The following is a 15,298-nucleotide window of genomic DNA, read 5'->3' on the forward strand; positions in this document are numbered from 1 at the left end:
TGAAATACAATAAACTAAAAATGACCTGCTTAAGGAGTCTCAATGATTGAATGTAAAAATGTGAACACAATTCAGTTCCCAAGGAGACAAAGCCTTGAGAAGATTGAGGGGCCTGAGAAATAATATTTTCTAAGCAGTTTAAATGTGCCAAGCATTGTGCTATGTGACTTAAATGTCTGTCTCCCATGATCAATGTTTTGAGGTAGGTACTATTAAGACATCCACTTTACAGACAGGAAAAGTGACATTAGGGACATGCCCCCAAGACCTCAAGTAGCAGGAAGCGGAATTGGAATATGAATAGCAGACACCTAAGACTCACTGCTTCCCTGTGGGCTTTATACTGGAATTTGGACTCAGCCAGGTTTGATCAATTCTGTTCCTAGAGAGGAACTATCTTGTGTGTAAAATGGGGAAATGAAACTTGTTTCCCAGGATGTAGTGAGGATTCTATAAAATGACATTTGAAAGAACCCCAAATGTAGTGCTGTGGTTCTGTGAGAGGAAAGATCTTCCTGCTGTAGAATTCAGCTCTGGGGCACTGTGGGCAATGCCACATGTAAAGAAGGCCAGTATTAGCAGGTGTGATGATCACGTGACTTGGGGAATGAAAGGATGGGGCACTCTAGTCACACTGCTGACCTCAGACCATCACTGACTTCCTAAAAGGAGGTTTTCACAAGGCAGATTTACCTAATTCCTACTCAGACCATTTTGCTTGTATCCAAAACTGCTCAAGTAAACAGAAGTTATCTGCTGTGAGGGTTGTCTGTTTGCTTGTTTGTTTGTTGTCATTAAATTTAACTCAATGACTAAAGCTGAGTTTTCTTCTATAGATGCACTCTTGTTCCTTATCTTAGTCTTTCAGAATAAGACTTTCCTCTTTGATTCTTGAGTATTATCATATTCTCTCTTTTAACATATTCACAAGTGGTTTCTGTTCCCTTTTTTTCTCAGCATGAGTCCATGAATAATAACAAACCAACAAAATGCATAATGTCATGATATCCGCTTTGCCTGTCATAATTTGTCAGTATTTAGGCAAAATCCTCACAAATACTTGGTGTAGTCTGCTGATTCTATTTGCTTCACAGCTGCACTCTTCCTGTTTGCTTCAGTATGGTAATTTTGTTTAAAAACACAATGACAATCTAGTCTCCTAAGTAAATGTCACATCCACCTCTCTCTCTCGACCCATCCATCTCTCTCAGATTTATTTCTTTTAGAATATGTCTTTCCTCTTTGGTTCCTGGGTAGGTAGGTGTCTTAAATACAGAGGTTTTGGAAATCAATGGTGGACACTATCAAGATCTTTCTTCAAATAGCACTATAACAAATCAATAATACATTAATCTACAAAGATCCCGCCCCAGTAGAAAGGCAAAGATGATCTCTTAGGAAGAAGATATAAAATACTATCGTCCCAAAAGCAGTATTTCAATGAATGTTCTTATACATGTGTTTTGCCTGGCTGTTGGGTCCAGATCTAAGAATTAAATTTCTAGGTCAAAAAATCAGCAAATATTTAGCTTTAGTATATATTGACAAATAGATTTTTCAATGTGCTCCTATCAGATATGACTATTTTTTAATCAACAGTTTCTCAGTTGATTCTGATACTAGGTTTGATAACCACCACTGGGGGGGGCGGGGGGTGCAATTTGAAGGCAGCCACCATGCTGCCCTCTTTCTACTATTCCTAATGTATTAGATAGTGTCATATATATGGTGAAAAATCAATAAATATGTGCTGGGTTGATTTCAGATTAAATTTAACACATATAAAACAAGGCTTTCACTTGATTATTTTATTATTTTGCAAGTATATATAATAATATGTCAAATAAGATGGTAAAAAGGAAGTATTAACCCCACCAAACCAGTCATCTGTTCTTACTTCATAGAGACCACATCTCAAATACCATCAGATTTATCCAGGAGAAAAAAAAAATCTTTTCAGGATTAACCCTGGCTTAACTACAGATACACTCCAATGCTGTTTAACAAGCATTAGTGATCTTGTTGGTCTTGAATACTGTTCTAATAATTTTAACTAGTTCTCCTCCCAAAACTAGGAGTCTACTTTCAGAGAAACACCTTAGCACCATTTCAAAGCACTTGCTCATTAATTTCCAAAGAAATAACCTTCAGATTTTTGCCTCCACAGAAAAAAATAAACGCTCCAGAGCTATATTTAGGTTCATTCCAGAATTGGCCATAATAGTGGTTGAAGTAGACAAAGACTCCCCAAAGAGAAGAACAATTCTATATTGAAAGACTAAAAAGTAGGACTAAATTTTCTATGAAGAGAAAATTTTATGCTTATAACTAAAAAAATGTTTTAAGTTACAGTACAATACTAATATTTTAAAATCTACTTTGATATATATACACCTATAAACAGGCACAAAAAAAAGCTTGAATGACTGAAAGAGAAAAGAATCTCATATATATCAGTAGGACTGGAAATCGTTTGAGACTTTATGAAAGGAAGTTTGACAATACCTTTCAAATTTTAAAAGTGAGTGCTTTTTGGACCAGCAATACCACTTCCGTGATTATTCTTGTAGGTATATGGGCATATGAGTCCAAGCAAAAAGATGTTTATTATAGCATTATTGCTAATACAAAAAATGAAAATATTGAATGCTCAACAAGAATGGAATGGTTAAAATAAATCATGATACACTCATATAGTGGGAAAAGCTATGGAAAAGAAAACTTTTCTGTATGAATGAAGTAAGTTTTTCATAGATACTGACATGGAAATCTGTCTACAACATACTGTTAAATTTAAAAAGCAAGTCACAGAGCAATATTTATAGCATATGTAAAGAAGGAAATTTCCTACATGTGACTGTGTACACAAAAGCACAGGAAACAAGTCTGGAAGGACAGTAACGGTCATGGTTATCTTAGGGAAAACTATGGAAAAAAGGGCAAAGAGTATAGACAGCTAGGGCTGCCATAACAAAACACAACAGACTAGGTGGATTAAACACCAGAAATTTATTTTCTTAGTCTGCCGGCTGTAAGTCCAAGATTAAGGTATCTGTGGTTTGGTGTCTCATAAGGTCTCTCTCCATGGCTTGCAAGTGGACGCTTTCTCACTGTGTCCTCACATGAACTTCCCTCTGAGAGTGCACTCGCCTCGTGTCCCTTTATGTACTCAATTTCCTCTTCTTAATAGTTTACCAGTCAGGATTAGGCTCACTCTAAGGGCCTCAACTTAATCACTTTCTGAATTCCTAGGAGCAAGAGCTTTAACACAGGAGTTTTTGGGAAATACGGTCTGGCCTTTAACAAGGTAACCTCCATATTTTGTTCAGTATTGTCTCAATTCTTCATGATGAGCATATATTTCTATTGCAGTTTTAAAAACAACAAAAGAGAAAAAATTTGACTAGAAGACAAATTTTAGCAGCAAAATATTAAAATGAGTTACTCCTAGCAATTATAGATGATTCTTATTTTTCCCTATATTTTCCCAGTGTTTTTTTTAACTCTTCAACAAACAAATATTACTTTGTAATAAGGAAACAATAAATATTATTTTTAATGAAATAAGTAAAAAGCTTTTTCTTCAAAAGCCTGGAAATTAGACATATTCAGGGTACTTTTAGAACTGACTAATAATCTTTAAGAATCTATAATGATACTTCATTTATTTATTTTTTGTTTTGTTTTTGGAGACAGGGTCTTGCTATATAGTTTAGGCTGGCCTTCAACTCACTACTTATCCCAGGCTGGCCTCAAACTCATGGCAGTGATTCCCCTGCCTCAGCCCTCCCGGGTTCTGAGATTACAGGAGTGCACCAAAATGCCTGGCTAAGGACACTTCATTTAGAGCCAAGCTATTTTAAATATGCAACCATTCAGAGATATAATGTGATTATTAGGGTGTGACAAGCAATATAGCTTCATTCAATTTTCCAGGTTACAGTAGTAAAGTGAATATAGTCTTGTTAGTAGCTTTTCCAAACAATTACTTCTTTAAATTAAAGATTTTTGGCACATCCTCCGCAACCCTTTGGCCTGAGGTGGGAGGGGGCAAAGTTGAGATGGGGGCAGCGGCTGGGGAAGCGGACTGCACTCTTTGGTGGGCAACCTTGAAACTAAAGTGACTGAGGAGCTGCTTTTCAAGCTGTTCCACCAGGCTGGTCCAGTAATAAAGGCCAGTAATAAATTCCAAAAGATAAAGATGGTAAACCAAAGCAATTTGCCTTTGTGAATTTTAAACATGAAGTATCTGTTCCTTATGCAATGAATCTACTTAATGGAATCAAACTTTTTGGAAGGCCCATCAAAATTCAGTTTAGATCAGGAAGTAGTCATGCCTCACAGGATGTCAGTTTATCATACCCCCAGCATCATGTTGGAAATTCAAGTCCTGCCTCCACATCTCCTAGCAGCAGATATGAAAGGACTGGAGATAACATGACACCATCATCACAGATAATTCAGAGATCATTCTCTTCTCCAGAAAATTTTCCAGAGACAAGCAGTGATGAACGATGTTTTAATGAATGTCACATGGTGGGAAGTACATGTGTTCTCCACATGTGGATCAATCAGGATTTTCACCATCAGTTCAGTCACAAAATCATGCTTTTAACCAGTCTTCAAGCTCCCAGTGGTGCCAGAATACACCACCATCACAGCGTAATATCAGAATTCTCATCCCTACCTAGCAGATAGACATTATAGCCGAGAACAGCGTTACACTGATCATGGGTCTGACCACCATTAGAGAGGAAGGAGAGAAGATTTCCTCTACAAAGATAGGAATCGTGCTGGCTGGAGCCATGATTATGATAACAGAAGGGACAGTAGTAGAGATGGGAAATGGCGCTCATCTCGACACTAGCAAATATTGAAAGGACATTGTTCTATAGGGCCATTTTAGGCTCTTTACACTAAGTTGAGCTGAAAATATTTTGAAAAATTGTACAGAGAAGCTTTTCCAGTTGCCACATTTGTTTTTTTAAAAACATATAGCTGCAGTTTAATACAGAAATGAGAAGAATTGTGGTTCCAGTCTTATTTCATTAATAACCTTTCACCTCAGGGCTTTATGAATTGGAAAGGGTTTTATGCAAAACAAAGGGCCACAGTTCCTAATCATCTAGACAGCTTCAGAAGGGTGGATTGTATACCAGATATGATTTTTAAAAATACAGTGTTTAGATTTTGAAAAAAAAATTTATAGTAAAAGACACATCTCTATAATGTCATAATGGCATTGTGTTTTTTACTGTAACAAATTTTTAAAATCTAAACATTCAAATATACTTTGATCAGACCTCATAAATGGTTGTATTGTGAAGCAAATATTTTAATTTTTTGTACTGCAAGAAATTCTGTGCTAAGTGAATCCAGTTTTGGCGTATTTAATAGGAAGTCCATATTGATAGCTATCAGCTAATCAGATGGCTATCTGTATTTTATTAATAAATTAGAAAATACAATTTTTGAGTGGTTTGTTTTTTTAAGTTTCAGAAAGTTAATTGGTTGTTAGAGGATAAATCATTTTGGTTAATTTAGAGAATTTAAGTATAAGTTCTGTGAGATGCTCTTTGTAGCTTTACCCTGTATAAGTATAAATCTACATATGCTATTTCATTCTAAAATTTTTTATTAAATCATGTTTGATGTATGACTGGTCACTCAGGAAGTTAAGTATCTATATATGAAATATCTGTATCTGTATATTTTCACATGGAAAATTACAGTATTAATGTACATTTGCTTTTTCAGGAAGAACAAAAATATCAATGCATACTCATAAAATAGTAAAATGTTTTACTTAAAGTATTCTTTTTAGGAAAAAAGATTCATGAAATTTTTATGTGCTGCCTCTATCACTCAAATTTCAGAAATTTTAACATTTTCCAAGTAGCCAAAACCTGTACCAAGGACACATTTTATTACAGAGATTATATAAGCTGATTTTTGTTTGAACATTAGAAAGAATTTAGTGTTAACATTTTACTGCTTTTAAAATTTTAAAAACTTAAAACTTTTTATGTATCAAGAGGCTATTTTCCTTTCATTACAAAACTGTTTATAAAATTCATTCCTTGAAAAATTTGGATCTTTTTAGAATACTAATCTCAGCATTTGTACTGTTACTTTTTAATATATTAAAATCATTAAAAAATTAAAGATTTTTTCAAATAAGCATTACATTATCCCTAATTAATTAATGCTGTGAATTGCACACTTTTTCATTACTTAGTTTCATTAAGTAATGAGTCTTAATCCCAACACTAGCAATAATAAGGCCCTATATATATTAATGGACTATTTCTTCTAAGAGATACACAGTATAGCCATTAAATAGTCTCATCATATTATGAAATCATTGTGGAGAAATGTGTAGAGAATAACAAATAAATACCTTATAACTATAATACATACCTACTTTGCTGCAGAGTTGGAGCTCCATTTGAAACACTCGTGTACTCACTGATTCCTGAGCTCTGTAACTCTTCTTCCTGGAGGCCAAAAGGGGCAAACTAGTGGTAGGTGTTCGGTACAGCTCCTACAGGCGTTCTAGTCTGGGTGTGGAGAAACAGCACACGCCGATCGTCCTAACAAGGAGATTGCTGCACATTCCCCACATGGTTATTGAAAGGACAAGGAGATGACTTGTTCCAACGTAGATCTTTTTTTCTCTCCTTGGAAATGGCCCTCAGTACCAGTATGAGTGAATTTCCCAGAGATGGAAAGCAATCTAAAGTAACAAATACTGGAAATTTTGAAATTTTCCTTTTTGTGGTCAAAAAATTATTAACCCATTAGTTTTCTTCCCATTGAGAAACATGCATAATTCCAGACCACTCATGAGTCCATTAAAATGTACAAGATTTGGAAATTCCATCTCTTTACCATGCCAAATCTTCTTAATGATAAAAATTTGCATTTACTACTGCTTTTAGAAATGGGCAGGGTCTTTTTCTTATCCATTTTTAGCAGTAAGAAGCCAAAACAAACACTTTGAGAATGATTTTGAATAACAACTTCCAACATTACATCACTGAATCTGGCTGGTGTTCCTAAAACCCTAGCAATAGCAATACTGTTAAACATTTCCTTCTCATAAATTTTATTTTTTCTCTTTATAAAAAAGTATCAAATTTATTTCATACCTAAGATCATTTTTACATTAGAGTTGTTGGGGAATCAGCATAATTTAAAATTCATCATGTGAAGTATAGAAACATTAACAAGCTATTAAATACTGTAGTGAGTAAAATTACTGGATCACGCATTTAGAAGAGTCATGTTTAATAGTCAAAAGTTCTCATTATACTACTTAATCTGAAGATCCTTTAGCTCTGTACCTACATCACATTCTCATTTTGACATCATTTATCCTATTTGTCTAGTTGCTACTATGCCAAACAAAATTTTTCCAAATTTTAGGCCTTTATTTACCATATATAAGGTATGACTTAAATGTTAACTCTTTTAAGAGTTCCTTAAAATAAATTTGAAATTTTAATTTTCATCTCAACCCATCTGACCAAAAAGTACAGGGCATCACTACCACATAAGTGGAAACAAAGAATGGAATAAAAACGAAAGTGATATCTATACAATCAGCAAATTATCATAGTTTTAGCGCAAGAAAAAAATGGTTCCAAGGAACTATAGTGTTTGGCATTTTTACTGTTTTAAATCATAGTGTTACTCAAGAATTCATCTCTAAGAAAGTGGCAGTGATCATAAATACAAAAATTATTACATCTAGTAGATGATATCCTACATAGTCGAAAGAAGACAATCTTTATAAAATTAGGTTTTAAAAATGCAGAATGTCACAATAATTACCAGCTGTCTCAAAGGCTAAAATCAGAAAATAGATGTACTTGTTGATTACCATTATTTTGCTTTGAGAAAGCCAGAAATTATTCCATTCCAAGAAATGAGCAATACCGATAAAACATGTGATTAATGCACATATCTTTTTAAAGCCCAAGCAAACTTTTCCTCAGAGAGTACAATTTTGACTTATCTTAACATTCTTAATGTCATTTCTCAAGAACAGGACCCTATTTTAAGCCACTATTTGAATAGAGTTCATAATGTTTATCCACAGGAAGTTTTCATTTCAGAAAATAGCTACAAAATGGCAAATGACTAAGTCACTTATAAAGAATTTGTACCACAGGTTTAATATCCATTCTCTGAAATGCCTGGAACCAGAAATGTTTTAGATGTTTTCAGGTTTTAAATTATTAGCATATACATAATTAGACATCTCTGACAAAGGAACTTAAAATTCATTTGTTCCATATAGCTTGGAAGTAATTTTATACAACATTTTTAGTGCATTTTTATTTTAACTGAGACCCATCAGTGGTCTGCTGTGGAATTTTTCACTTGTGGCGTCATGACTGTGCATAAAAAGTTTCAGATTTTGAAGTATTTTTGGATTAGGGTTTAGGGATGCTCAAGTAGCATAATCAGTGCTAATATATAATAACTTCCAACAGTCACAACAAATTCTGTGCCCAGACCTAACAGTTACGTTATTAAGGTCAGGTTCTAGAATGATTCTTCTCTATGGACAGTAATAACCTTCATGAAATCCAAAGAACCCTTCCGGGGTCCTTCCAAAGCTGCATACTTTTCCAAATGACTTTTCTCTGCTTTCAGAGCCTATTCATCCCTTCGATCTTTTTTCAGGTGTTCAGCTTTTGCAATATTTTCTTGGCATTTTTGTTACTTCTTTTGCTTCTTCTCCTGAGCTTCAATCATCTTGGCCAATTTCCAGAACAAGCCAGGACTTGCTAGGAACAACGGAGTTCAGGCCAAAATAACTGTTGTAAGGAAACATTATAGGTCCCTTGCAGCCTATTCCACAACACATTCAGACCAAACTCTTGTGACGAACATCTTTGTAGCAGTCTTAGGAAAATTTGTGCTTGAGTAGTGATGTCTAATTTTGTCCTGGGATTGTCAGATGATCCTTGATTGTTGCTTCTTTAGCTCTTACACTCCTGAGAAGTTTAAATTCAGCCCCCTGTGGAGCCTGAAGCTGTGGCGGCAGGAGATGACCAGCCACTCAGTCCTTTGTCTTTCCCTCCTTCCTATGGATCCCCCATCCCTGCCCTCCATCCCCACCCCTTTCCCCACCACCTCCCCCAGCCACGTTCACTCCCACCTCTTAGGCCCAGCAGGCTCAGGTCCTCTCCACCACAAGCCAGGCAGAACTCCCAGCGTGAGGGCCCTGCTGCATGACTGTCAGCCTCCTTCCCATAAATTTTAAACTAAAAGTTGGCTTAAATTTGCATTACCTAAACATCTTTTTCTATATACATAACTCTGTGGAAGGTGAAGGTTAACCATGTGTTTACCTTGTGGGGAAATGGTGGGGAAAAAAGGAAGGAGTAGCCAATTGTGAAGCAATTGAGAGCTACTGTTCATTTCTGGATTCAGTTCTCTTTCACCTTTCAGGTGTGGCATCTAATGCCCTTTGTTCCCAGAGAATGAGAATCCAGCTTGGCCTGGGGATTTAGCTCAGTGGCACGGCGCCTGCCTTGCAAGCTCAAGGTCATGAGTTCGATCTCCGGTAACAAAAAAAAAAAGAATCCAGGTTCCTTGGCAGGGACAGGGAGGCCTCTGGATTGTTTGAGGTGGATCCAGGTAGGCAATAGTTTCAAAGAGAGGGACCAAAAGAAGATGGACGAAAAGCTGTGAGGAGGCTGCCAGGCAGTCACAGGGAACTGTGCTGCTGGTGTGCCCTGTTCTTCCCCGGCAGGCGCTGGGCAGTCCTTGACAGTTTACGAAGCACTTGTACTAAAATAACTTGTCTGGGTTTCTTGACACCCCAAAAGTGAAGAAATGGTGAGTATATAAACAAATACTATTTTGTATCATGTCCAAGGTTTCAGATTTTGGGATCACACTTCTGGGTTTCAAATCTTCATCACTCCTGTCTGTGTGACCGTAAGTAAAGTAATTAACCTTGCCATGCCTCGTTACTATTCATGAAACATCAATAATAATATCCACTTCATAAGATTAACGTGAGGACAAGAGGAGATCATTTGAGTCTTCAGTATGTGGCCCACCCCATGATCATCCCTCAGTAGAAGCTGGTTACTGTTCGTAATTAGTGTTCACTTGTATGTTTTCTATCTTTGGTACTATCACATGGAAGTTCTTTCTCTCCCTAAGTTTACACATCCATTCACTCATTGCTTTTAATGTCTTATGTTTTACATTTCAATCTTTTATCTACTTGGAATTTATGTGGATATATGCAATGAGGAAAGGATCTAATGTTTTTGTTGTTGGTGTTCCAAATGGTTACAGGGCATTATATTTTAAGCAGCAAAACCATGTGAAATACACACTGCCCCTCAAGAGTAAAGACAGAGCAGTTCTTCTATAATTAGATTAGTTCAATTTTAACTTTTAAAAAAATTTCTATATGGGATGATTTTTCTCAAAAAGCTATGGAATCATTGATTCTTAGTTCATCTTAATGTTTTGTTTTGTTTTGAGACAGGGCCTCACTACAGAGTTTAGGCTGGTCTTGAACTCACCATGCAGCCCAGGCTGGCCTCAAACTAATGGTGGTCCTCCTGCCTCAGCCTCCTAAATGGTGGGATTACAGGCTTGTACACCATGCCTGGCTTAGTTCATCTTAATTTCTATCATTAAAAATAACAGAAATTTTATTTTGTCTTTTCAAAATATAAGGGAAAAAATTGCAAAATGGTTAATTTTTACAAATAAAACAAGAAAATAATGATATCCTGGTTGTACCAACTAATTCCTGTCTGTCGCTGACAGGAAGGAGCTGTAAATAATCCATACTTCTAGAATTTAACAAAGCTACAAAACGGAGAGGGGATGGAACATGCTACACGCAAAATATTTGTCTTTTTTTGTCTGTACCTACTTCATTTTTAAATTTAATATATTTTATGAAATGCATAAAATACAAAGAAAAAGTACAAGTAGACAAAAAGAGGCAAAAGAAAACTAGGAGTAATAAAAATAGGAGGCAGAGATTAAGCTAATCTAAAAACATTCACCACAAGTTCTGTGCATTTTCTATGAACGGGCCACAGATTTATCTCTCAGCTTTCAACTGTCAATGCAGAGTCAAACATAATCCTCATTACAACATGCCAAGTATACATAAGAAAACGGTAAGGTTGGGCCGGGGATTTAGCTCAGTGGTTCTGACGCCTGCCTCAAAAGTGCAAGGTCCCGAGTTCCATCCCTGGTGCCAAAAAAAAAAAAAAAAAGAAAAAGGTAAGGTAATTTCTCAGAAGCTACTGTTGGGAGAATGACACATAGAGGTGTACTTCATTGGTTGCTTTTCTTCACAGAATCTATATCTCCTCTTCGTTCTTCCTAACAAAAACCTTAGTTTTGTTCAGGTGTCTACCCCTTCTTCATGTAGCACTTTCAACTGAAGAAAGCTGATGCCAGATGTGAACTGATTAGTATAAATTAACCAGTGATTGGTTCAGGAATGAATATATTATTTACTTCCAGTCAACAGGACACAAAGAGATGGTTGCTGAAGACTGCTCGAAAAGTTCTTTCTTGACCTTGAAAGAGAACAGTGAGAAGCCAGTATCTTTACTTGATGTACACTGGCACCTCAGTTCATGAACTTAATTTGTTCCACGATTTTGGAAAAGATGGCCACAGTTGTGTTTGCCTCTTGATGTACAGTTTGCAAACAAAACCAAAATTTTTTGAAACGCTTTTGTCTGTGAACCAAATTGTTCACAAACAAAAGTGTTTGTAACCACGGAACCATGGTATGCGAAAAAGAAGCTGCAAGTGCTGCTGACATCCATCTTAAACCCACAAGGGAAACCAATTTAGGACAGACAAAACATTCAAGAAGGGGAGAGCCAAGACAATGGGAAAAAAATGCATTAAAGGCCCTGATCACACTGTTCCTGAAGTCTATACTATCTGACATCTACCCATAAGAACATCATTTCTGGTTCCCAGCATCTGATATTTGTAATTCCAAACATGCTAATGCATACCATCAAACATATAAATACATGCTCTCTTTCTCCCGAATTTATCATCTAAGTCAGTTAACAATGTGTAACAACACACACTTTCCCATCTGACCAGCCATATCACAAACAGTCTTCAGCAAATATTGTATGCTAACCTACTGTGCTAAAAACATGTAGTGATGTAATGAGTGTTAGAAAAGAGTACCCCATGCCATAGGAAGGGGATCTGACTTATTCTGGGAGGCAGACAGGAGACATGAAGTTGGGTACTGCTACATGGGAGGTTGAGGCAGGAGAAGGCCAGGCTTGGCAACTCAGAAAGACCCTTTTTATTATATTATAATTATAATAATTTCATTATAATAAAATTATAATAAAGGACTGGGGACACTGCTCAGTGAGGATTTGCCTCACATGCACAAAGCCATAGGTTCAACTCTAGTACTGCAAAAGATTTTTTTAAAAGTTATAAATAGCGACAGGAAAGGATGAGGAAATATTTTCCAGAAGAAAGAAGTTAAAGGGGAAGAATATTCTAGGCATAGGAAATAACATCTATCTTAGACATATTGAGACTGAAATTAGTTCAAAGAGCTTGAATTGAGATAATGGGGTAAAGAATTAGCATGAAATGAAGCTGAGGGATAAGCAAGTGCCTCCAACAAAAAGTTTGGAGCTTTGTATTAATGGCAATGGGAGATCTAGAAGTATTTTAAGCAGGGGTAAGGTAGCATATTTTCAAAATAATTTTTAAAAGATTATTCTGACAAGGGATAGACAGGATCTAATGTGGATTCTGAAAGCCACATTAGGAGGCACATGTAGTAGCTGATGTTCCAGTGTTGATGCCTTGGACTAGACTAGCAGATGATGGAGGAAGAAATGTGCACAGAATGGAAATAGGTGTAGGAAATGTAATCTAGAAGACTGGTCGATAATTTGAAGAATGGGGGGGCAGAAAAGAGTAAAGAAAAAGCACCAAGTTTGTGTGGGTAAAAGGTGATGCCATCTAATGAAACAAATAGCAGTAGAAATTAGGAAATGAAGGAGTTCAGTTTTAGCTATGTTAATTTTTCTAATACTTTGTTATGAAAAATATTCAACCATATAAAACAGTTTAAACAACTGCAGTTTACAATCATATGTTCAGCATCTAGATCCTATAATTACTTGATTTTCTTTAGCACATCAAATATCAATCCATCTTATTTATTGGTATATTTCAAAATTTCAGGAATCAGCACAATCCACTCCCTAAACTCTTCAGCATGCATTTCATCAACTAAATATTAAATGTTTTTGAGGTAATACTTACATACACATATCTTGTGTACAGTTCTGAGTTTTGGAAAATACAGTCATGAGTTGCTTAATGACAGGGATGTATTCTGAGAAATGTGCCACTAGGTGATTTTGTCATAAACATCACAGCATGTATTTACATGATCCTAGATGGTTGTGTTAGTCACTTTCCTATCATGGGAAAATATACCTGAAGCCCCCAACTTAAAGGAGAAGAGGTTGAATTCACTGCTGACTATAGCACTCCCATGATCCAATCAGCTGTTGAACACAGGGGGGGACATTTTAGATCTAAACCATAATGGTATAGACTACCACACTCCTAGGCTTAGTGGCTCAGCCTACTTACTGCTCCTAGGGTACAAATCTGTGGGGCATGTTACTGTACAGAATACTGTAGGCAACTGTAATACAATGGTAAATATCTATCTAAACATTTCTTAGCTAGATAAGGTGCAGTAAAAATACAATATAAAAGATAAAAGTGGTTCACCTGTAGAGTACACTTATCATGAATGGAGTTTGTGGGACTAGAAGTTGCTCTGGGTAAGTTAGAGAGCGAATGTGAAAGCCTAGATGCTGTGGTGGCGAACCTATGGCACAAGTGCCACAGCAGGCTGTTTGTATCATTGAAAACTCTAAAAGGTTCACCATCACTGGTGCATTCCATGCATTACTGCAGACTTTATAAACACTCCACACTTAGGCTACAGTAAATTTATTAATTTTTCCCTTCAACAATATATTAGCTTTAGTTTATTAAGTAACTTTCTTACTTTATAAGCTTTTTAATTTTTAAAAACTTTTTGACTCCTAACACTTAGCTTTAAACACAAACACATTGTACAGCAGAACAAAAATATTTTCTTTCTTCACATCCTTATTCTACAGGCTTTTTTCTACTTTTAAAGATTTTTATTTTATTTTTACTTTTTAAACATTTTTGTTAAAAACTAAGATAAAGGGAAGAGGATATATAGCTCAGTGGTAGAGCATTTGCCTAACATGAGCAAGGTTCTGATTTTGATCCCCAGCACTACAAAACAAAAAACAAACCAACAAAACTAAGGCACAAACATGGTCATTAACTTAGGCCTATACAGGGTCAGGATCATCAAAACTCATTAGATAATTTCAATGAAATATAAAAGCTAAACACATCCAAAAACTGAGTACAGTCATGCATTCCTTAACAATGAGGATGCTTTCTAGAAATGCATCATTAGGCAAATTCATCATTTGCAAATGTTGTAAAGTGCTTACACAAACTTATATCACATCTAGGCTATATAGTATACCCTAATTTTAAGCTTTTTTCTTTTTCTTTTTTCACTGTTTAAACTTTTTTTTGTTAAAAACAAAGGTGGAAACACATACATCTGCCTAGGCCTAACCCAAAGTCAGGATCAGTACCACTGCCTTCTATCTCCACTCTTGTCCCACTGGAAGGTCTCCAGGGGCACTAACAGTATGGAGCTCACCTCCTCTGATAGCAATGTCTCCTGGAATCGCTCCTAAAAGGCCTGCTGAGGCTCCTCTTGAGACAATATCTCTCTAAGGACACTGAGATCTGCCTGAAGAACATGTGCCCTGAAACTACACAGGACAGACTTTGAAGGCTGTGTAGAGGAGACTGACAAACTTGAGTTACAACCAACCCTCATGAACTAATTGAGTTCATAAGTCAAGTGTTCACTGTATTCCCGGGAAGAATATGAATTTTTCTATTTATTGTATTAGGTAATTTAACTTGGCTGAAATCAGTGTTAAACTCTGCCTTTTTCACAGTGTATGGTAACTGAAGTGTTTTAGTCTCAGCTGGGCTGTGTGGTGTCTGCCCAAGCAAAGATGTCAGGTAGATACGTAGTTGCATACATGGATGTGATGCTTGGGAGAGACGTTTGATCTTGAGATGACAGACTAAGGAATCAGCATATATTTGGTGGAGAAAGCCATTGGAGTTAGTGAAATCACTCAAGAATAAA

The 15,298-nt window shown here is 36.1% G+C and overlaps 1 protein-coding gene and 2 pseudogenes across 2 annotated transcripts in view; 1 reads left to right on the top strand and 2 right to left on the bottom strand.

The window, feature by feature from the left end:
* Jak2 (Janus kinase 2) overlaps window positions 1-6,445 on the bottom strand; it is a 182,013-nt gene extending 175,568 nt beyond the window's left edge. The window contains exon 1 of one of the 2 annotated variants that reach the window (XM_087183475.1): window positions 6,421-6,443. The gene's annotated coding sequence lies outside the window, so the exon portion shown is untranslated. Of the gene's footprint in view, window positions 1-6,420 lie in introns of both variants that reach the window. The other variant, XM_087183478.1, reaches the window with a different exon arrangement.
* Window positions 4,062-4,995, top strand: LOC101717370 (RNA-binding protein 7 pseudogene; annotated as a pseudogene).
* A 90-nt stretch (window positions 6,446-6,535) lies between the features above and the next one.
* On the bottom strand, window positions 6,536-9,126 carry LOC147825932 (small integral membrane protein 15-like; annotated as a pseudogene).
* Between the last annotated feature and the right edge of the window lie 6,172 nt (window positions 9,127-15,298).

The sequence above is a fragment of the Heterocephalus glaber genome, unplaced genomic scaffold (genome assembly GCF_053883595.1).
Source record: "Heterocephalus glaber isolate CG9 unplaced genomic scaffold, H.glaber_assembly_v1.0 deba00001481, whole genome shotgun sequence".
In the NCBI taxonomy this organism is placed as follows: Eukaryota; Metazoa; Chordata; class Mammalia; order Rodentia; family Bathyergidae; genus Heterocephalus; species Heterocephalus glaber.